Source organism: Eubalaena glacialis, chromosome 14, assembly GCF_028564815.1.
Source record: "Eubalaena glacialis isolate mEubGla1 chromosome 14, mEubGla1.1.hap2.+ XY, whole genome shotgun sequence".
NCBI lineage: Eukaryota > Metazoa > Chordata > Mammalia > Artiodactyla > Balaenidae > Eubalaena > Eubalaena glacialis.
The window spans coordinates 72,263,756-72,289,280 of NC_083729.1; positions in this window are offsets into that span (position 1 = coordinate 72,263,756).

Sequence of the window (25,525 nt, forward strand, 5' to 3'; positions counted from 1 at the left end):
ATGGATAGTGATGTCATGTACCAAGATGATAAACCAAGGAAGAGAAATAGGCTTGGAGATTCCTTGTGGAGAATTTTAATAGTCAGCTGGACATATTCAGAATACAGAAAAGATCTGAAAGACATATAAATTTGGGAGCAATCGGATAATAACCAGAGTTGAGTGCATAAGACCTTCCTGAAGACAAATTAAGAAGAAAACATTGCAAGAAGAGAAACCTGAAGATTATCATGATGTAATTGATGACTGAAGAAAATCCATCTCTAAAGGAGGCTTAAACTGGATCCCTGGTGAGGAAAGAGTAAGAGAAGAAGTGTGGTGCTATGGAAGTCAAGATAATTCATACCTAAAAAGAACTTGGCAATAGTGTCAAATCACTCAGTGAAACAGAGATCAGGCCCAACAATTTCAAAGCTCTGTTGTCATATTATTAATTAAGATATTTTAAAGTTAAAAATACTTAAATTTCTATTACATGATAATGTAAACAAATACAGAGAATTCATTGTCATGGCTTCTCCTGATTTTAGAGGTTGTCCACATCCCTTGGTTCATGAACCCATTTCTCTATCTTCAAAGTCAGTAATAGACAGTTGAATATTTCTCACATTGCATCACTTTGCAACTCCTCTGCCTCCCACTTCCCTCTTTAAGGATTTTTCTGATTATATTTTATATCCATCTGTATTATATAGTTTTATCTCCTTATTTTGAGGTCAGCTGATTAGCAACCTAATTTTACCTGCAACATTTTTTCTCCCTTGCCATGTAACCTAATATCATCATATACCCTAGAGATTTGGACATGAACATCTTGACGAGCCATATTCTTCCTATCATAGTATTTTCCTGGTTAATTAATTTTATCACTTCACTTTCAAATGTTATGTGACATATTCATTAACTATGCTCAAGGTAAACCTGAGATAGCTGGGTCTTTCTTCTTTTATAGCTTGATTTGCTAATCTCTATTTTTAATAGATAAAGTAATAAATATGGTGCATTATGATTACTACTAAATTTGCTTGACTCTTTCTCATTTTTATTTTCTTTTCATTGTGCATTTTTATTGCTCTCTTTTCTTTCTCTTCTTGACTTCACAGTATTTATTCACACATCTCTTTTATTTTCACTCTGACTTTGCTTCACTTTATTACACAAATTTATTCATGCACTTTAATACAGTCGCACCTCCATATCCCAGGAGATTGGTTCCAGGACTCCCTGATGTTACCAAAATAAGTGGATGCTTAAGTCTTTTATATAAAATGACATAGTATTTGCATATAACTTACACACTTCATCTGTCATATACTTTAAATAATCTCTAGATTACTTATAATATCTAATACAATGTAAATGTGATGTAAATAGTTGTAAATAAAATGTAAATGCTATGTAAATAGTTGCCAGAGTGACAAATTCAGATTTTGTTTTTTTGGAACTTTCTGAATTTTAAAAAAATATTTTTGATTCACTGTTCCATGAATTTGCCAATTCGGAACCCATGGAAATGAAGGGTCAACGGTACAACTTATTTATTCAGTGAACTTCCCATCCTATAGTTTTGCTATTATTGCATAAAGATATAATTTCAACATTTTAAACACAAAATATATTTTTGTAGTCATTAAACAGATATACTGTCTCATAATGAATTCATTGTCATGCATTGTTCCTTGCTTCTCATTTTTTCTTTCCACTTTCATCTTTCTTCTCTATAAATATATTCTATACTAAATACTTCATCAAGGTGTTGTAGGTTATATACTTTGATAGCTTTTTTAAATCTGAAAATGTATGCCTTGATTAATATGGTTGGCTGAATATAGAATTCACGGTGACACAATTTCCTTCAACACTTTGAAGACATTACTTCATTGTCTTCTTACATCTGGAATGCTTATTCTGCTATTATTCTGTGATTACTCTGCAATTAGTCTGATTTTATTCCTTTGAATATCATTTTTGTTTCTTTCAGGTAGTTTTAATATTTTCTCTTTATCATTCATACTCCAAAGTCTTACTCTTCTTTTCTAGATGTAGATTTATATTTATATATCTTTGTGAGCACTTATGAGTTTGCCATCTATAGACTCGTATTTTTTATCAATTCAGATAAATTCTTGGTTATTATATTTTGAATAATTTTTCTGTCATTATCCCTATTCTCTCTCCCTAAAACTCTTATCAGGCATGTATTGAAATTTTGTTAATCTTTTCTACTCTCTTTTAAACTCTATCATATTTTTCATTGTTTTATTTTTATGCCTTTCTATCTGGGTCAATTCCTTACTAAAAGCATCCAAATAATGTATTTTCACTTTGGACAAGTTGAGTCTAGATTTTCAAAATGTTCTCAAGTTTGTAATTATTTTATTTTCTAATGCTTTTAAAATATGTCCACACATTCTTTGACACTCCTCTCACAAAAGTTGACATCTGATTTGTGTCCCTTTAAAAGTCAGCCAGGCTTGGTTACTCACTTATACACACAACATGTAGAGGACATGATGCTGCATGGCTTCTGAGGCTATGTCATAAAAGGAAATACAGCTTCTGCTCCTCTTTGTCCTTTCTCAGTCTGTCTCTCTGACTGTCTCTCTCTGTCTCACTCTTCTTTTTCTCTGAAATTTTAGAATTATGATTACCAGGTAAGATGTCTGGTTATTCTAAAATCCATCCTCCTGGGAAAACCATGTGTGTACAACACATAAAGATAGAAAACAACACTTGAGAAGACTCCAGCTCCTGCAGACCTCAGATGTCCAAATCTTTACAGCTCAGACAAGTAAGTTAAAAAAAAAAAAAAAAAAAAAAGAGCTTCCTGTAATGAATGCCTCTCATCCTGGAAAATAAGGAGTGTCTAAAAAAGGAGCTGCCCACTTACCTTTTTTTTCAGAACTTTGAAAACCTGAGTCATTGTGTCAGAAGTCTGGCTGACTGGAAGCCACCAGGATAAAGAGACCATCTGGAGAGAACACACAGAGATAAAGATACTTGAGGAAACAGCAATTCCAGCTCAGCTATTCTAGTCTTCCCTGATTAAGTTCAAGACATGTGAATGAACAAGGCATCTAGATGTTACCAGCCCCTAGTCTTTGAGCTTGCACAGCTGACATCAAGTGGAACAAAAGTGAGTCTTCCCTCTGTGCTTTGTTTAGATTCCTGACCCACAGAATTTATGAGGCTAATAGATGTTTGTTTTATGCCACTGAGTTTTGGGGTTTTTTTTCACAGAGTAGCCAACAACATATGATCTTTATTCATACCTGTTTGTTTTTGTTTCAAAATTACTTACTTCTCTATATAAATATTATTTCTGTTTTTAAGTCTCTTTGAAACTCTTAATTTAAAAAATTATTTCATAGTTATTCTAGGATTTACCTATTATTAATATTATTAGAATAATTTCAACTTTTTGTTAAGTTAGTTGGCTTTTTTTTTATCTAAGTTTTCTTCATGTATTTCAGAGAGATAATTTGTATATTTACCTGGAGTTTACTTCTTTTTTTCTACTTTTGAGCTCAGCAATTTTGTATAGTGTTACTGTCATTTTATCCAGTTGCTCCATTCCACTACCTAAATCTATTTCAGAACAAAGTATTTTTAACTGAGGATTTTGTGTTATGGTGATATTGTAGACATTGCCAAAATTATTAATTAGCTATCATAATGCTCTGTCCAGGTTTTATCTGCCTGATACTTTTCATTTCCTCCTGCTTATGCAGGTAATCAACACGGCACAGTCTCAGGAAGTAATGTAATATTTTTTCAGCCTACTTTCTTTTTGAGAGAGACACAGGAGGTTCATTCATCTAGGGAGTTTTAAATTTCCCTTTGGATAGGAGGAGAAGAAAATGACCCAGAGACCATAGAAATATTGTCACATTGCTTGCACAAACTGCTGTGGCCCAATTTGTCTGTTTGCTTGATAAAGTGTCTGGCAGGTGGATAGATCCAGAGATGGAAGTTTCCCAGTGGATACAAAGAAAAAAAGGTAATAGAGTAAAAAGTTGCATATTCCCACAAGGGTTGCTGAGTGTTGAACAAAGCAACATTATCTACATAGGCAGGAGAGTGTTGACAAGGAGAAAGGAACCCTGTTGTGTGGAAAACCTAGTTGCTCCAGAGCAACTGGGTGATGGATAAAATTGTAAGTCTGATATACTCAAAAATGGAGTGCTTACATTTAATATTTCTGATACAGAGAGTTTAAGATGATTCAGTGATCCAAAATGTAGCCATGTGAGTGAGCTGAATGTACATAGTGTTCACCAGAATTGAATAATCCAAATTGAAGCATTGGCTTGGGGATCCTAAGAGACACCAAATTCTCCAGAATGATTGCAGCACTAGAAGCACAATTAACTAGCTAATAAAACAGGTCAGTCAATGATAAGAGGATGGAACATTCCTGGTTTGACCATATTAATGATGTTAGAAAATATTACTTTACAAAAAGTAGATATCTTAAAGAATATTTGTTATAATATATATTTTATAAACATACAAGTAAATACAATATATGTATTAATCAAATGCTAAAAAATCACCAGAATTATGAAGGACAAAATGGTAAGAATCTGTTTTATGGTTTTGTACATTTTTTTAAACACCTTTATTGGAGTATAATTGCTTTACAATGGAGTGTTAGTTTCTGCTTTATAAAAAAGTGAATCAGCTATACATAAAAATATATCCCCATATCTCCTCCCTCTTGCATCTCCCACCCTCCCTATCCAACCCCTCTAGGTGGTCACAAAGCACTGAGCTGATCTCCCTGTGCTATGCACCTGCTTCCAAATAGCTATCTATTTGACATTTGGTAGTGATATATGTCCATGCCACTCTCTCACTTTGTCCCAGCTTAAACTTCTCCCTCCCCGTGTCCCCAGCTTCATTCTCTACGTCTGTGTCTTTATTCCTGTCCTGCTCCTAGGTTCTTCAGAACCAATTTTTTTTTTTTTTTTTTTAGATTCCATATATATGTGTTAGCATACGGTATTTGTTTTTCTCTTTCTGACTTACTTCACTCTGTATGACAGTCTCTAGGTCCATCCACCTCACTAGAAATAACTCAATTTTGTTTCTTTTTATGGCTGAGTAATATTCCATTGTATACATGTGCCACATCTTCTTTATACATTCATCTGTCGATGGACATTTAGGTTGATTCCATGTCCTGGCTATTGCAAATAAGAGCTGCAATGAACATTGTGCTACATGACTCTTTTTGAACTGTGGTTTTCTCAGGGTATATGTCCAACAGTGGGATTGCTGGGTTGTATGGTAGTTCCATTTTTAGTTTTGTAAGGAACTTCCATACTGTTCTCCATAGTGGCTGTAGCAACTTACATTCCCACCAGCAGTGCAAGAGGGTTCCCTTTTCTCCACATTCTCTCCAGCATTGATTGTTTGTAAATATTTTGATGATGGCAATTCTGACTGGTGTGGGGTGATACCTCATTGTAGTTTTCATTTGCATTTCTCTAATGATTAGTGATGTTGAGCATTCTTTCATGTGTTTGTTGGCAATCTGTATATCTTCTTTGGACAAATGTCTATTTAGGTCTTCAGCCCATTTTTGGATGGGTTGTTTGTTTTTTTGATATTGAACTGCTTGTAAATTTTGGAGATTAATCCTTTGTCAGTTGCTTCATCTGCAAATATTTTCTCCCATCCTGAGGGCTGTCTTTTTGTCTTGATTATGGTTTCCTTTGCTGTGCAAAAGCTTTTAAGTTTCATTAGGTTCCGTTTGTTTACTTTTGTTTTTATTTCCATTTCTCCAGGAGGTGGGTCAAAAAGGATCTTGCTGTGATTTATGTCATAGAGTGTTCTGCCTATGTTTTCCTCTAAGAATTTTATAGTGTCTGGCCTTACATTTAGGTCTTTTATCCATTTCGAATTTATTTTTGTGTATGGCATTAGGGAGTGTTCTAATTTCATTCTTTTACATGTAGCTGTCCAGTTTTCCACTTATTGTAGAGGCTGTCTTTTCTCCATTGTATATTCTTTCCTTCTTTATCAAAATAAGGTGACCATATGTATGTGGGTTTATCTGGGCTTTCTGTCCTGGTCCTTTGATCTATATTTCTGTTTTTGTGCGAGTACCATACTGTCTTGATTACGGTAGCTTTGTAGTATAGTCTGAAGTCTGGGAACCTGATTCCTCCAGCTCCGTTTTTCTTTCTCAAGATTGCTTTGGCTTCCATGATCTTTTGTGTTTCCATACTAATTTTGAAATATTTTCTTCTAGTTCTGTGAAAAATGCCTTTGGTAGTTTGATAAGGATTGCATTGAATCTGTAGATTGCTCTGGGTAATATCATCATTTTCACAATGTTGATTCTTTGAATCCAAGAACACAGTATATCTCTCCATCTGTTTGCATCATCTTTAATTTTTTCAACAGTGTCCTATAGTTTTCTGCATTCATGTTTTTGTCTCCTTAGGTAGGTTTATTCCTAGGTATTTTATTCTTTTTTTTGCAGTGGTAAATGGGAATGTTTCCTTAATTTCTCTTTCAGATTTTTTCATCATTAATGTATAGGGATGCAAGTGATTTCTGTGTATTTATTTTGTATCCAGTTACTTTACCAAATTCATTGATTATCTCTAGTAGTTTTCTGGTAGCATCTTTAGGATTCTCTATGTATACTATCATGTCATCTGCAAACAGTGACAGCTTTAATTCTTCCTTTCTGATTTGGATTCCTTTTATTTCTTTTTCTTCTCTGATTGCTGTGGCTAAAATTTCCAAAACTATGTTGAAAAATAGTGGTGAGAGTGGACAACCTTATCTTGTTCCTCATCTTAGAGGAAATGGTTTTCAGTTTTTCACCATGATGTTGGCTGTGGGTTTGTCATATATGGCCTTTATTATGTTTAGGTAAGTTCCCTCTATGCTTATTTTCTGGAGGGTTTTTATCTTAAATGTGTGTTTTATTTTGTCAAAATATTTTTCTGCAACTAAGGAGATGGTCATATGGTTTTTCTTCTTTAATTTGTTAATATGGATTATCACATTGATTGATTTACGTATATTGACGAATCCTTGCATTCCTTGGATAACCCCACTTGATCTTGCTGTATGATCCTGTTAATATGCTGTTGGATTCTGTTTGCTAGTATTTTGTTGAGGATTATTGCATCTATGTTCATCATTGATATTGTCCTGTAGTTTTCTTTCTTTGTGACATCTTTGTCTGGTTTTGGTATTAGGGTGATGGTGGCCTTGTAGAATGAGTTTGGGAGTGTTCCTCCCTCTTCTATATTTTGGAAGAGTTTGAGAAGGATAGGTGTTAGCTCTTCTCTGAATGTTTCATAGAATTCGCCTGTGAAGCCATCTGATCCTGGGCTTTTGTTTGTTGGAAGATTTCTAATCACAGTTTCAATTTCTGTGCTTGTGATTGGTCTGTTTATATTTTCTCTTTCTTCTTGGTTCAGTCTTGGGAGGTTGTACTTTTCTAAATATTTGTCTATTTCTTCCAGGTTGTCCATTTTATTGACATATAGTTGCTTGTAGTAATCTCTCATGATCCTTTGTATTTCTGCAGGGTCAGTTGTTACTTCTCCTTTTTCATTTCTAATTCTATTGACTTGAGTCTTGTCCCTTTTTTTCTTGATGAGTCTGACTAATGGTTTATCTTCTCAAAGGACCAGTTTTTAGTTTTATTGATTTTTGCTATTTTTTTCTTCATTTCTTTTTCATTTATTTCTGATCTGATCTTTATGATTTCTTTTCTGCTGCTAACTTTTGGGGTTTTTTGTTCTTCTTTCTCTAATTGCTTTAGGTGTAAAGTTAGGTTGTTTATTTGAGATTTTTCTTGTTTCCTCAAGTAGGATTGTATTGCTATAAACTTCCCTTTTAGAACTGCTTTTGCTGCATCCCATAGGTTTGAGGTTGTCATGTTTTCATTGTCATTTGTTTCTAGGTATTTTTTGATTTCCTCTTTGATTTCTTCAGTGATCTCTTGGTTATTAAGTAGTGTATTGTTAAGCCTCCATGTATTTGTATTTTTTACAGATTTTTCCCTGTAATTGATATCTATTCTCATAGCGTTGAGGTCGGAAAAGAACCTTGATATGATTTCTATTTTCTTAAATTTACCAAGGCTTGATTTGTGACCCAAGTTATGATCTATCCTGGAGAATGTTCCATGAGCACTTGAGAAGAAAGTGTATTCTGTTGTTTTTGGGTGGAGTGTCCTATAAATATGTATCATTTAAAGCTTGTGTTTCCTTATTTATTTTCATTCTGGATCATCTGTCCACTGGTGAAAGTGGGGTGTTAAAGTCTGGTACTATTATTGTGTTACTGTCAATTTCCCCTTTTATGGCTGTTAGTATTTGCCTTATGTATTCAGGTGCTCCTATGTTGGGTGCATAAATATTTACAATTGTTATATCTTCTTCTTACATTGATCCCTTGATCATTATGTAGTGTCTTTCTTTGTCTCTTGTAATAGTCTTTATTTTAAAATCTATTTTGTCTGATATGAGAATTTCTACTCCAGCTTTCTTTTGATTTCCATTTGCCTGGAATATCGTTTTCCATCCCCTCACTTTCAGTCTGTATGTGTCCCTAGGTCTGAAGTGGGTCTCTTGTAGACAGCATATTTACAGGTCTTGTTTTTGTATCCATTCAGCCAGTCTATGTCTTTTGGTTGGAGCATTTAATCCATTCAAGTTTAAGGTAATTATCAATATGTATGTTCCTATTACCATTTTATTAATTGTATAGGTTTGTTATTGTAGGTCTTTTCCTTCTCTTGTGTTTCCTACCCAGAGAAGTTCCTTTATCATTTGTTGCAAAACTGGTTTTGTGGTGGGGAATTCTGTTAGCTTTTGCTTATCATAAAGGTTTTAATTTCTCCCTTGAATCTGGTTGAGATTCTTGCTGGCTACAGTAATTTTGGTGGTATGTTTTTCCCTTTCATCACTTTAAATATGTCTTGCCACTCTCTTCTGGCTTGCAGAGTTTCTGCTGAAAGATCAGCTTTTAACCTTATGGTGATTCCCTTGAATGTTACTTGTTGCTTTTCCCTTGCTATATTCAATATTTTTTCTTTGTATTTAATTTTTGATACTTTGAATAATATGTGTCTTGTCCTTTTTCTCCTTTGATTTATCCTGTATGGGACTCTCTGAACTTCCTGGACTTGATTGACTGTTTCCTTTCCCATATTAAGGAAGTTTTCAACTATAATCTCTTCATATATTTTCTCAGTCCCTTTCTTTTTCTCTTCTTCTTCTGGGACCCCTATAATTCAAATGTTGTTATGTGTAATGTTGTCCCAGAGGTCTCTGAGACTCTCTGCAATTCTTTTCATTCTTTTTTCTTTATTCTGCTCTGCATTTGTTATTTCCACTATTCTATCTTCCAGGTCACTTATCCATTCTTCTGCCTCAGTTATTCTGCTATTGATTCCTTCTAGAGAATTTTTAATTTCATTTACTGTGTTATTCATTGTTTATTTGCTCTTTAGTTCTTCTAGGTCCTTGTTAAACGTTTCTTATATTTTCTCCATTCTATTTCCAAGATTTTGGATCATCTTTACTATCATTACTCTGAATTATTTTTCAGGTAGATTGCTTATTTCCTCTTCATTTGTTTGATCTGTTGGGTTTTTACCTTGCTTCTTCATCTGCTGTGTTTTTCTCTGTCTTCCCATTTGCTTAACTTACTGTGTTTGGGGTCTCCTTTTCCCAGGCTGCATGTTCATAGTTCCCATTGTTTTTGTTGTCTGCCCCCAGTGGCTAATGTTGGTTCAGTGGGTTGTGTAGGCTTTCTGGTGCATGGAACTAGTGCCTGTGTTCTAGTGGATGAGGCTGGATCTTGTTTTTCTGGTGGGCAGGACCACATCCGGTGGTGTGTTTTGGGGTGTCTGTGACCTTTTTTTGATTTTAGGCTACCTCTCTGCTAATGGGTGGGGTTGTGTTCCTGTCTTGCTAGTTGTTTGGCTTAGGGTGTCCAGCACTGTAGCTTGTTGGTCGTTGAGTGGAGCTGGGTCTTAGCGTTGAGATGGAGGTCTCTGGGAGAGCTTTCAGTGTTTGATATTATGTGGAGCTGGGAGGTCTCTGGTGGACCAATTTCCTGAACTCTGCTTTCCCACCTCAGAGGCAGAGGCCTGGCATCAGGACAGAACACCAAGACCCTGCCAGCCACATGGCGCAGAAGAAAAAGGAGCAAAAAAGAAAGAAAAATATAATATAAAGTTATTAAAATAAAAAAATAATAATTGTTAAAAATAAAAAAGTAATAAAAAAATAAAGAAAGAAGAGAGCAACCCAACCAAAAAACAAACCCACCAGTGATAACAAGAGCTAAAAACTATACTAAAAATAAAAAAAACAGAGAAACAAACAAAAAAAATAACGGACAGACAGAACCCTAGGACAAATGGTAAATGCAAAGCTATACAGACAAAAATCACACAAAGACACATACACATACACACTCACAAAAAGAGAAAAAGGAAAAAAATTATATATCTATATATAAAGCAAAAAGGAAGAGGTGCACAACCAAATCAATAAACAAATCTACCAATTATAATAAAATCTAAATACTAAACTAGATAAACATAAAACCAGAAACAAATTAGATGCAGAAAGGAAACCCGAAAACTACAGTTGCTCCCAAAGTGCAGCACCTCAATTTTGGGATGATTTGTTGTCTATTCAAGTATTCCACAAATGCAGAGTACATAAAGTTGATTGTGGAGATTTAATCTGCTGCTCCTGAGGCTGCTGGGAGAAATTTCCCTTTCTCTTCTTTGTTCACACAGCTCCTGGGGCTTGGCTTTGTATTTGGCCCTGCCTCTGCCTGTAGGTCGTCTGAGGGTGTGTGTTCCCTACAGACAGGACTGGGTTAAAGTAGCAGCTGATTCGCTGGGTCTGGCTCACTGAGGTTGGGGATAGACAGGGGTACGGAATGCAGGGTGAGCCTGTGGTGGCAGAGGCTGGTATGACATCATAACAGCTTGAGGCATAACATGTGTTCTCCCCAGGAAGTTGTCTCTGGATCACGGACCCTAGCAGTGGTGGGCTGCACAGGCTCCTGGGAGTGAAGGTATGGATAGTGACCTTTGCTTGCACACAGACTTCTTGGTGGCTGCAGCAGCAGCCTTAGCATTTCGTGCCCATCTCTGGTGTCTGTGCTGATAGCTGAGGCTCACCCCCATCTCTGGAGCTTGTTTAAGCAGTGCTCTGAATCCTTTCTCCTCACGCACCCTGAAACAATGGTCTCTTGCCTCTTAGGCAGGTTCAGACTTTTTCCTGGACTCCCTCCCAGCTAGCTGTGGCACACTAGCCCCCTCAGGCTGTGTTCACGCAGCCAATCCCAGTCCTCTCCCTGAAATCTGACCTCCGAAGCCCAGCCTCAGCTCCCAGCCCCCACCCTTCCTGGCGGGTGAGCAGACAAGCCTCTCAGGCTGGTGAGTGCTGGTCAGCACCGATCCTCTGTGCAGGAATGTCTCCGCTTTGCCCTCTGCACCCTTGTTGCTGCCCTTTCCTCCATGGCTCTGAAGCTTCCCTGCTGCCCACCCCTGTCTCTGCCAGTGAAGGGGCTTCTTAGTGTGTGGAAGCTTTTTCTTCTTCATAGCTCCCTCCCAGAGGGGCAGGTCCCATCCCTATTCTTTTGTCTCTGTTTTTTCTTTTTCTTTTGCCCTACCCAGGTACGTGGGGAGTTTTTTGCCTTTCAGGAAGTCTGAGGTCTTCTGCCAGCATTCAGTAGGTGTTCTGTAGGAGTTGTTCCACATGTAGATGTATTTCTGATGTATTTGTGAGGAGGAAGGTGATCTCCACGTCTTACTCCTCCACCATCTTGAAGGTTTCCTGTACATTTCCCCATGATTATTGTGTATTGCTCTTTGTGATAAAAGAGTAAAAATTAGATATATTTAAAGAATATTTATATATGCTTGAAAAAATTCAGTAATATATATATATATAGACATATATATTTTTAACTGTCTTTTTCTTATTTTACTGTGGGTCAAATATGTTTTGGGGCTCACACACGAAAAATTTACCAATAAGGAACATTATGATATTACATGAGAAATACTAAATATGTAGTCAATATCATTAGATAACACGCCAAATATTTTTTATTAGCAGATTTTTTTTTTACCATCATCTCTGAAAGAGTGGATTGCACAAGATGGTCTTTAAGATTGTTTCCCCAACTCTAACATTCCTGGGTTTTAAGTGTTTTTAAATTACTTACAATGAGCTAATCACTGTAAATTGTCCTTAAGATGAGGTAAAAAATAAGATGGTATCCTTGATTATAAAGCAATTAAAATTGAGACCATCATGTAAACATGATTTTTTCCTCCTCTGTGTGTATGTATGAATATTATTTACAGTTGTTTGGGTGACCTTTGATGAGATTCTAATGTTGCTGAACCCAAGTTCCTGTGCCCCATGCACAGTGAAGTCAAACGGAGGTGTCAGAGTTTGGAGTAGAGAAAGATTTATTGCAAGGGCCATGCAAGGAGAATGGGAAGGCTCATGTTCAAAAGACCCAACCTCCCCAATGGGTTTAAAAGAAGACGTTTTTATAGACAAAAATTGAGGGGAGGGCTGCAGGGTATGTAACCCTCCTCTGATTGGTTGGTGATGAGGTAACAGTGTGGTGTTCTAGGAATCTCAATCATCATCCTCTGGTTCCAACCAGTCTGGGGTCCACAAACTTGTGCTCAGCCCGAAGTTTCCATCCTCCATCTGGGTGGGGACCTTAGATCCTCTACAAGAACTCAGAGATATATGTCAGATTGTTATGCACATTCCCTGAGGAGGAACCAGGCCCAGGCCCCATCCCTGCACTGTTTCTTTCTACATTCCCTCACTCTCCTAATTAGTAACTGTTTAAATCTGCCCTTTGAAGCTCAGGGAAGGTGTAGGAGGCTGAAAACCTTTTTTCTACAAATAAGAAATGGGAGACACAGAAAGTCTTTCATGCCCGGGAAGGCCCCACATGGTCCTGCTCGGTTTCACTAACACAATCATTTTTGTCATAATTTTGCTGGAAAATAATTTTACCAGAATATTCAATTATTTCTTCATACTTATGTCATATCAATAGTGATGAAGGTATCATATCCAAAACAGTGACATCTGGTAGCTTCAAGTGAGTGTTGTGGTTACTATATTTAAATTTTAATACAAATAAGACATAGTGGTAAGGTAATGATCCATGATGACAAATATGCTTGAAGTTATTTCTTTTAGAAATATTATATTAATTCTAATATAATATGTTATGTTATCATTTTAACATATTATTTTCATTTTGGAAAAATATTAACATTTGTACATATATATGGTTTGACTTTTCATAATTACAATATAAATCTAACTATGATAAAACAAAAACTTTGATCCAGTATTAATTTTTCTCTTGCTATAGAACTGGAGGAAACATACCATAATTTTCATAAGATTAATTTTTTATATTATCTACCCCTAATGAGACAATTTTGATTTAAAATAAAAAAATGCTCTTTATCTTAAAATGTCCTGTCATATTCCCTGATTTTATGAGAAATAAGGTATAAATAATAAGAAAAGCAAAGCTATTTCTCCCTGTTAGGCTTTTTTAAGGTTATGTTTTTATCAAGACATTTACTTTGGGAACTATTTTCCTTTTCTTGCATCTAAAAAAATCAAATAACTGAAACAGAATTACGATCTTGTCTGAACGACTATAACTTCTCTCATCTCTACCATTTCAACTCTCCAGTAGGTTGAATATTATAACTGGAAAACACGTTAAGGTCATAAAGCATCTTCAATTTCTCTGAAGTTTTTCTTGTAACATGTACAGTGCTAAGAACAAAGTTAAGTGTTCAATAAATTCTTGCTGAAACCAGATTCATCCTGAATCTTCCTTATTACCATTGCAATAATTTCCCTCTCCACTCCAAAGTATCCCCTAGTGAATATAACTTTATTCTCTCTAAGGGTAAACTTTCTGCTTATTCTCTTGACCCCACCTCTTGTTACCTCTTCAGGGAAATTGCTGTATCAATTACACATTCTTTTTCCAGACTTTTCAATCATTTGCCTTTCTTTGACTTCTTCCTTTCTGCTTTCAAAATGTTTCTTCTAAAGTTGAAAACAGTTCAAACCAGCAACCAAGCAAGCAATCAACAAGCAACAAGAAGTAACTCTTTATTTCACCCTGTAGTTGTCTTTATTTTCTTTAATGGCCCAAATTCTAGAAAACTGTCGACTTTTTGCTATGTGTTTTGTATATTTTCATTCACAGCTAGTTTAATAGTCAGCTTACAGAACTTTGTAAAAAAATTTTATTTTTTTGAATTTTCTTATCTCTGAACACTTGTTTGGTCCTGGAGGACTTAAGCTGAAAAACCCACATTTTTCTCCCCAAGCCAGCTGCATCTGATATCTAAAATGGAACTATGTATATTAAGCAGTCTTGTGTCCTTCTGTTTTGAGCATTCTGGAGGTAATGATTTATTTTTAACCAAATCCCTATCTCATCAGTTTGACAATATATGATAACCTTAAGAGAACCTCTGCCTGCCTGGTTTCTTTATTGATAAATGGGGATAAATAATAGAACATTTCCTCATAGCCGTGCTGTGAGGATTAAGTGAGCTAATACAAATAAAAGCACTTAGAACTGTGTCTTGCACTTAGCAAATGTTCAATAAATATTAACCATTATGATTATAATGTAAACAGTTATTTGTTGCCTCAGTGACTCCCTGAGTGCCAGTACCCTCCCTTCTTGTTTTGAACTTTTACCTAGTTATTGTACATTTCTGGGAACCCATCCCCAACATGTGTGTTTAAACAATAAGCTTCATGATGACTTCTTCATTTTACTCCTCCCTCCCTTCCATGTTGACCCAGTTACATTGAAATTACCCAACAAGAATGATTCCCATGTACCACAAGCTACAACACCCATGACATTCCATAAAGACACTTGCCCATGGTCCTTGCTCTATTCTCTTTCTGCCTGCTCTGACCAAAATTCAGGCTTTTGGATGACTTTGTGTGGTCCTCTGGGTATGCTATACCCCTCTTTCTAGGACCTGTGAGTATATTTAATCTTTTCATATGTCTCTCCTTGTGTAATTTTCACAGCTGTGTTGGAGTGGTCCTTAGAGACCCTGAGAGGGTACTTACTCTCCCATTTAGAACACAATAATTAATAGTATTCTTATTATTCCTTATATTAAAAACAATCAAATCCCCTCCACAACTTTTCCAAGGATTAATGAAGGAGAATCTCAGAGCAGTGAATTCCTGCTCTGAGACAATTTAAGATCTTGCTCAATTCTGTCTCATCTTTACTCCTGAAGCTGCTGTCTTGTCTTCAGACTTCATTCACTGTGCTTGAGTACAGCTCTCCCTTTATTCTGCCGTCAGACACATTTTCTAGGTTCTTGCATATGCATTATGCATAGGAAACTGACTTTAATGAGATTATCAGACATACTGAAGGAAGAATACAACACAGCACAGAAGATGATATGACTTCAAACTGGTCCCATGACACCAACATTCTTAAAGTTTTTTGGCTGTCTGAATCACAATACATTCCTCTCTTGCCTTCATTCATTTTGGGCTCCTACCTGCAAATATTTTGTGCAGACTCATCTCTGTCCTGTTACTCATCATTCTTATTTTCCTCAAATTCAGGAACACCCTTCCAACTAACTACTAAAGTCAGTTCACAGAAGCTAATAAGAAAATTTATTTTACATTATTAAAGTTAGTTTCAAATTTAATTGAAATCTCTTTTATACAGATCAACTTGCAGATTCCTTTTACAAAACAAAAGATTTTAAATCATTTGTGTAAAGCAGCCAACAACTGCTGAAATGAATTCTTTTGCCCTACCACATCTCTATATTGCAAAAGTGAATGCATTAAAATTTGTTTAAATAACATTGCCTTCTTTTCTGCTCTATATAGATTATGTCAGATATTTCTTATAGCCTAACATCTTCCCTATTATTTTAACTAGTATCATTCTTATTCCAGTTCACTTCCAACAAGATGTCTTTTTATTACTTCAGGCTTAACATGAGTAAAGACAGATTTCTATTTTATTTCAAATTGTCTGCTGTGTCTGACTTTTTCCTAGTTTTATAGATCTGTAAACAAAAACTTTTCATTTCTTGCTAACATAAATTTCCTTCATGAAGACAGTTCTTCAGATATATTGTTTCTGTGTACATAATTAGATTGACTTGATTTTTCTCTTAAAGACTCATTTGTGGACTTGATGATGAAAGACTGGTACCCATCACATTTAATATGGAATGATGATGTGGTCATTTTTTATTAGATAGAGAGTTATGTACAGTAAATCTTTTGTAGTGAATATTCTCCAATTTTTCTTATATTTTCATATTGTATGTTCACAGGCATGTGTATAGTATGTTTATACATTTGCCTACTTTCGATATATCCCATTGTATACATTTTCTTCACCTGACCACCAGACTCTTGAGGTAATTATATCTTGAATCCAGCTTATTTAAGTACTTTAACCGTTAGTGCTCTCTTTTTTCAGCACTTTATAAATACAACCAAATAATTTTATATAAAATCATTAAAATGCATAATATATTGTAATACATACATAACATACATGTAAAATTTATGTACAGATCTAATTGCCACAAGGCCAGCACAAGGTATAAAAAATTCTTGTAATTGATTCTGGTTTGAGTCCTCTTATTTTATTATTTTAGATATAAATGATCTATTAACTTTGGAAAGTTCACATTGACCTATGTCAGATGCTTAACCTTCTGCATCAGATCTGATAAATTAATTGCAGTCTGTCATTCTTTTTCTTTCAAGTGGAAATTAACAGCAAACATTTATTGATAAAATTGCTGTTTCCTATAGACAATATTGTAACTGACATTCTTGCAAATGTGCATGGCATTTGCAAGTTTCAACAACATGTTAAACTGAAGCAAGAACAGGTAGCCTTCTCTTCTAGAGGTGGTTCTCCTGGAGACCCTGTATTAAGACCAAGCACAGCCTTACAGGCATGCGTCTTTTTAAAATTTTTATTGGGGTATAGTTGGTTTACAATGTTGTCTTAGTTTCAGGTGTACAGCAAAGTGAATCTGTTATACATATATTATACATATATCCACTCTTTTTTAGATTCTTTTCCCATAAAGGCCATTACAGAGTACTGAGTAGAGTTCCCTATGCTATACAGTAGGTCCTTATTAGTTATCTATTTTATATTTAGTAGTGTGTATAAGTCAATCCGAATCTTCCAATTTATCCCTCCCTCACTAACCTCCTGGTAACCATAAGTTTATTTTCTATACTTCAACTCGATTTCTGTTTTGTAGATAAGTTCATTTGTAGCCTTTTTTAGATTCCACATATAAGTGATATCATATGATATTTGTCTTTCTCTGTCTGACTTACTTCACTCAGTATGACAATCTCTAGGTCCATCCATGTTGTTGCAAATGACATTATTTCATTTCTTTTCTATGGCTGAGTAATATTCCATTGTATATATGTACCACATCTTTTTTATCCATTCCTCTGTTGATGAACATTTAGGTTGCTTCCATATCCTGGCTATTGTAAATAGTGCTGCAATGAACAGTGGGATGCGTGTATCTTTTTGAATTATGAAAACCTCTCCGGGTATATGCCCAGGAGTTAGATTGCTGCATCATACAGTAGCTCTATTTTTAGTTTTTTAGGGAACCTCCATACTGTTCTCCATAGTGGCTATACCAGTTTATATTCCCCCCAACAGTGTAGGAGGGTTCCCTTTTGTCCACACCCTCTCCAGCATTTATTGTTTGTAGATTTTTTGGTGATGGCCGTTCTGATCTGTATGAGATGATACCTCACTGTAGTTTTGATTTGCATTTCTCTAATAATCAGTGATGTTGAGCATCTTTTCATGTGCTTTTTAACCATCTGTATATCGTCTTTGGAAAGATGCCTATTTAAATCTTCCACCCTTTTTTTTTTTTTTCTTTGAGTGGATTGTTTGGTTTTTTGATATTGAGCTGTTTGTATATTTTGGAGATTAATCCTTTGTCGATTGCTTCATTTGCAAATATTGTCTCCCATTCTGAGGGTTGTCTTTTCATTTTGTTTATGGTTTCCTTTGCTGTGTAAAAAAGTCTGTCATTCTGCATTTGCTTATGTTTCAAAAGTTAAATGAAGTGTTGTAATTTGCTTTTATATCTTCATTTCCTAATATTGTTATTATCTACCTTACAGGTTTATGTACTTTGAAACACCAAGATTGTTTATTGTTTCCAAGAGTGCTCTTAAGAAAAACAAAAAACAAACTATTGTTACCAAATTTCTAACCTCCAGAGAGATTAACATATTTAACAGTGTTGTGATATAATGGAAGATTAGACAGATAAGAGATACTAAGTTGAGGTCTGCATGATAAAATTCTCTGTAGCTTTAGACAGCTTTAGACAGCTTTAGATTTTGCAACTATGACAACTTTGACAGCTTTAGATTTTGCATTTAAACATTTAGTAATAATTTAAGTATACACTATACAGGTATTCGTGATTTTGAAAGAAAATGCAAATTCAAACTGATCAGTAGAAAAATATAAAATGGTGCTGTGAATATTAAGGGTGAGAAAGTTATTTCAGCTTTAGATGACAGCTTTAGATTTTGCCTTTAAACATTTAGTAATAATTTAAGCATACACTATACAGGTATTCGTGATTTTGAAAGAAAATGCAAATTCAAACTGATCAGTAGAAAAATATAAAATGGTGCTGTGAATATTAAGGGTGAGAAAGTTATTTCAGCTTTAGATGACAGCTTTAGATTTTGCCTTTAAACATTTAGTAATAATTTAAGCATACACTATACAGGTATTCGTGATTTTGAAAGAAAATGCAAATTCAAACTGATCAGTAGAAAAATATAAAATGGTGCTGTGAATATTAAGGGTGAGAAAGTTATTTCAGTTTGGGAGGTGTGTTCATAGAAGTGATTTTTAATGGAGATCCTAAAGGCCGATATAGGCCTATCTTTAATGAGAAGGGTAGTCTTATTTTCTCCATGGTCCTTGCAATATTGTGTTTAGGAAAAACAATCCAATCCCCTTTTGTGTTCAAATTCAATATAGTTTGCCTGTAATTTCCTGTGGAAATATATACCTCTAGCTTTAAAAAAACAAAAACAAAAACAAACAAACAAACAAAACCATGTTTTTCGTATAAGATACTTCTCATTCTAGGTTGTAAAGAATTTTAGGTTAGAGATTGTAAACTTCTTAGGAAGTATCAATTAATACTAGGACAGACTTGAGTCAGACAGTCTTATATTCAAATCCATGTTTAGATAAATTAAACCAGAGGGTCACAGGCAGAGCCATCCTGAACATGGGTGAATGAAAACAAATCCCCCTAAATCTGAGTTGCTCTGCCAAGTTTATGATTAACCTCTGGTCCCTTTCTTGTCCTGTTATAACAGACCCCAAAAAGTCTTGTTTTCCTTCCTTCTTAACTTGCTTACTAGCCCTTAAGCTTTCCTGCCTGTCCAATGCCCAGCATAATCTTTTACATGATTATTATCTTAAACCAATACCTTGATTCGTAACCCCAAACTACTGAGATAATGTCCTATGGCTTCAACCAGCTGGCCCTGAATGGGCTTAATAGTCAATGAGACCTGGAGTGTCAGTTGAGAACTGAAACTCTGGAATCATCATGCAGTCCCTAAACAAATAATACAATGCCTCAACTATTGCTTCTGCTCTCTCCTAGAGAGAAGTTAAAGGATCACCAGACCTTAATGAGCCTGTTTTGTAGGGACATATAGCATAATCATGACCATCAGGGACAAAATAACTCACAAGATAGTGACAAAAAGTCTGCAGCTGAGATCCTATGGGGAAGCTGGGCTCACAGAGACAACTAACTCCCCCCTATCCCCTCCTTTGCTCCTTGGCCTTTAAAAATCTTACACCCTGACCAGCCAACAAGATGGATTTGAGACAAGTCTAGATCTCACATCATCTGGGTTGGTGCCTCCTTGACTAATAAACTTTGCTCAAAATTCTAACATTTAGGTTTTTATGGCCTCACTGTGCATCCAGCACATGAACTTGCGTTTGACAACAAGATTAGGGGAAATATGCACATTAAATGATGGCATTCACGTGATTAAATAGCTAATCCTACTAGAGGATTGTAAGTAGAGAAAAGTATGGGAGACCCCTGTAAGTTAATGATCACTCAAGAAAACAGGCTTGCTTAACAGCTAAACCAAGCAAGCTTGTGTAGCAACAAAACCATACAACAGAAACATGAGACATACCCCAAAACAATAAAACAATGGTGAAAGACCCATATCCTGTCCAGTGAGGTCAGTAAGTTAATGATTCCTAGGACACCTTCCTCTGAATGCACTAAAAACAAAAATATAAGGAAAAGGTGGCATTATACTGAAACCTGAGATGACTTACCATATTTTAGTGTATGTTACTGCCTTTTTGCTCATTTCCATTGTGCCATGACAGTCCCAGTTTGACCATGTAGGGATAAGAAAACTCCTCCACCCAATGTGGAGGAGGAACTTATGATAGAAGCTTGATGTCTACTCAAGAATGAGAAAGAAGGTGGTCTTCTCTCCCTCCCCATTTTTTCTTTGATTATAAAACTTAGCCCACTAAGTTCTCAGGGTGGCACCATCTTGCTCAGCTGCTTGTAAACCTCTCAAGCATGCTATTCTAATAAATCACTTCTTATCTATCACTTTACCTCTTGCTTAATTCTTTCTGTGCTGAGACATAAAGAACCAGAGCTCCTCAGAACCCCCAGAGATGCATTTTTGCGGTTTCATCTCCACTTTATAAAAACTTTGGGCAAAGCTTTTATCTTCTGAGGAAAAGATGAAAGAGTTTCTTTCTGAGAAAACCGACAAGTCTAAAATGAAAAGACCAGCAGATACTAACAAGTGGGTTCACCCAGTGTTATGACTCAGCCAGTTTTGGGAGAAGGCCCACCATTCAGCAAGACTCTCCATACAATCAAACTAACAGTCAACATTCTTATGTATGAATGGGCCACTGAATCCCAGACTTTTGAGTAAAAGCAACAGGAGACAGAGACCAAAAACAAAGAGAAGAAAAGGAAATCAAGAAAAAAAGAAACAATGCAATGAGTAGAAGAAAACATATTAAACATACCATAATGTCCTCAAAAGACAAGAGAAGATATTTCATCCATGAAACATGAATAGGTGTTATAAAGAAGGAACATTCATAAAACCATGAAAATCTCTAGAAATTAAAAAAATATGTTGCAGGAATGAAGAACTCTCCAGAGGTTTTGGTGGAAATAATTTTGAAAAAATTCTCACAAAATAAAACTTTAATAACAAAAAATAGAGATGAGTTATAAGAAAGAACAGGTTAGGAAACTGGAGCATTTGTCCTAGGAATTCAATATCTTAACAATAGGGATCCCAAGCAGAAAGAACAGAGGAAATGGGAGGAAATTACCAAATAAAGTATTCAGGAAATTTTCCCGGAATCGAAGGATATTAATTTTCATTTGAGCTTACCAAGTGCCAAGCAAAATAGAGAGGAAAAAAGAAATGCAAAGAAGCACATCACTGTGAAATGTCACTGGAGAAAAAAAAAAAGAGAACCTAGAAGCTTACAGAGGGAGACAGGTATCAGTAATTATTATCCTATTTTGAACCAAATGAAGATAACCAAATCAAGCTAACTATTCATATAACTTGACATGAGTCTCCTGGAATGTTTAGGCACAGGCACTATTTCCTAGAAAAACCTGAAGATGTGAAGTCATTTTTAGTTCTGGAGTAAAAGTGAGGGCCATAATGTGTGCAGCCTCTACTCACAGGATTGGGGAAGGGAAAATTTGACACTTTCTTCTGGAAGAAGCACCATGGAAGGTAGCAGGGAGAAATAATTAAATTGAAAATATCTTACCCAAGAACTGTAGGTAAGGTCACTTTAATGAAGCAGGATGAGTGGGGTATGGACTGCTCCATGAAAAATTATGATAGAAATCAACCTAAAAGAGAAGAGTCACTTCAAGTGATCCCCAAAATGGTGTTACTCCATGGAGGACAAAATCTTCTATTCCATGAAAACCCATTCTAAGGACACATATGGTTCTAGAAGCAATGATTACCTTATCCATGGCTTTGATTTTACTTGCCATTTTCAGCTTCCACTGCTTACATCTTTCTTTAGGTAAATATTTATTGAACTCTTGCATGTGCCAAGATGTGTTCTGGCAGTGATGATATATCTGTGTAAATAGATACAAATCCTTGTTTCAGGGAGGTTAAAATCTAATATCAATATTTAGGTGGCTATGAAAGTAAGAAATAAGAATTTAATCAGACCAGCTTCCAACCACCACCTTCATCCCAAGAGCACTCTCAGTACATTTCCTGGCCCCATCCTTGAAATGATCATATCAGAATTGGGTGTGGGTGGGGGTCTAAATCAATAGTGTTTAAATTATTATGCATAAATAAACATTGTTCACCGTTGTGGCCTCTTATGAACTTTTGTTTTGTACTCAAATTTATCTCAGTTGGTTTTGTTCCCTAAGTATAAAATAGTGATTAGAATAGCAACAGCCAGCAATATGGTGCAGTGATTTTAGCTCAGTTTTCCCACAATCTAAATGTAGACCTCATCTCTTTCCCTTGCTGTGTCTTCAGACAATTTCTCTTAAACTTTTTGTGTCTCAGTTTTATTTTCTTTAGTGAAGTTTTGCAAATGTTTACTTATAGTTCTCTTTTAGTGTTATTTATAATTATTTTATTTCTACATGTTATTGTGAAGAATTTTTTTAGTGTTATAATTTCTGAGAAAAAAACAAGAAATATTCTAGCATTCATGGAAGGAACAAAATGACCTGCTGATGTCAAATAGTTATTAGTTATATCTATCTATCTATCTATCTCCTTATTTTTCAACTTTTTTTTTTGGAATTCATAAATTTGTGTTGCTTTTTGTTTGTTCATATGCATGTGTGTACGTGATTGTCTTCGAATTGTGTAACTTCAAGCTTATATTAGCTTGATAAAATGAATTGGAGCAATTTCATACATTTTTATGTCATGGAACAATGTGAAATGCAAAATAAATATATGCTTTCACTAGCCTAATATAGGTCACTTTAAAATTTTTGAGGCCTATTATTACTTAGTTTTTCTCGTGTTAATTTTTAAATTTCCTAATTATTGTTTTCTTTGTATTTCTAAATATGGTACATTCTTCTTGAAAACAAAATCTTTCCAATTCCTTCTTTAAGACAGATATTGTCATTTTAAATGTGTGTATAAAGATTCCCCCCGTCTCTCAACTCTGGAATTTCTTGAAAAAAGAAAGCTTAAAACAGAAGCTACTGCTAGCATTTTCTATAGGAAACATTGTTAATTATTAGCTGTTGGAATGAGTGCCAAGTATTATGACTTAAAATTTTAAATTACTATGAGTTGAAGCAATATTAAGAGACCAACTTTTGCCTCCTCACTCCCATTGCTGTCTTCTCTGTACATGCTCTACATTGGGAGAGGACTCTAGGTTTCTCTGCCTTGTTAACTAAACAGAAAAAGAAGTAAATGAACAGAAAAGAGAGACAATGCAGACTCCAACATTCTTTCTCATTGCCAAGTGTGACTGTACCACATGGGTGGCTTTCTTGCTCCAGCTGTAAATGCATCTGCTAGTGCTTTTCTTGGCATTGTAATAGCTATCCCACTAGGATTTCTCCAAAATAGCAATCTGTCAGTACAAATGTTTAAAAGTGCCATTTTCTGGAAGATATCTTATTCCCCCCCCATATGTATAACAAAACATTTATACAAGTAAACATTTTTATTGAAACAAAAATTCTTTATTGTGAAATATTTCAAATGATGTAGAAAAGATTAAAGAATAACATAACAAATACTCCTCTACACTCTTGGCTCTACCAGCGCTAGTTATTATGCCATATTTATTTCACGTCTTCCAAGAATTAAAATGTGACAGAGATAGGTAAGGTCCACATGTTCTTCTACCTAATCTCACTTTCTTCTTTCTCACCTGAGTGGTAACTTTTACCATGAATTCAAAGTTTATGATTTTGGTGTATATTTTGTTAAATACTTAATCATAAACAGTCTATTATCATTTTGCATATAGGCTATTATTTATATATCTGGAATCTAATGCATGTATCTGTATACATGCATAATCCTGCAACTTGCTATTTTCTGTTCTTTATTTTTGACATATACACAATTTACCCTTTATCTTCTACACAATATTTTACACAGTATATGAATATATCAAAATATCTTTATCTGTTCTGGTGATTGACACATGTTGTTTTCAACTATTTTCCTATTGTGAAATATGGAAATTAATATATCTGTAACTGTATCTGTGCACATATGTGTGATTTTGTAAGAAGTAATAAAGGGTACTCCTGAATAACAGGGTTTGATAATCTTAAATTGTATTGTATATTGTCAAATATCTCTCAAAAAGCATGAGTGTTCCTTGTTCTCCACATCTTTTCTGAAAATTATATTGTCTGACTTTTCAATGTTTGCCTATTCAATGGATGTAAAGTGATGCCTGTTATAGCAATAATTTATTGTTCTTAAGCAATTAGTAAAATTGAACATTTTCACCTAATTGGTTTTTGGATTTTCTCTTCTGTTAACTTCTTTATTAAATTTCTCTCTTTTAGCTTAGCCATTCTCTGTAGATCATGGAAAACCTGCAGAAAAACACAGTGGTTAAAGAAGTTAAAGAAGCTAAAGTTAAAGAATTTCCCTTCTAAAATTACTTTGTTGAATTTTCTCTTTAAATTATAGAATGAATTTTGGATATTTTCCAGTGCTTTTTCTTCATACATTGTGGTATATAATTATTGTATTGTCTTTGAATCTTATAATTTTATTTTTTCCTGATATTGAACTCTAATTTATATCTACTAGTAATTTATATACATTTTTTAATATTTTATGTGGATATTGGGATATAATTTTCTTTTTCTTGTACTCTTCTAGACTAAAGAAGATTTTTACCAAAGTTTCAGTGTCCTCTTAAAGGAGAGACATAGCTAATTCTCTTTTTCTATTTTTTAAAACAGTAAATACATACTTAAATTGATCCAGGAAATTTGACAACCCTATGGCAGCATCGACATGTTTTGGTACTTGCTCGGTATTTGAATTTTCTGGAATTCCCATATAAAGACACATAAAGCAAGTAGATAGCAACATCAAAACCCAAAAATAAAATTTACATCAAATTAGATAAAAAGATATCCTCCTGAACCCCTAGGTGTAAGTGAGAGGGTACACCATCAGCATCTGCACAAGAGAAAGAGGGACATAACAGAAGGAAGCAAAACCTGAAAACAAGAGAAGCCCTAAATGTCCTCCATTCCAATATTCAAAATGTACAGCACAGAATGCACAGAGCAGTAATTTAAGAATGGTAGCTGGAACTATTA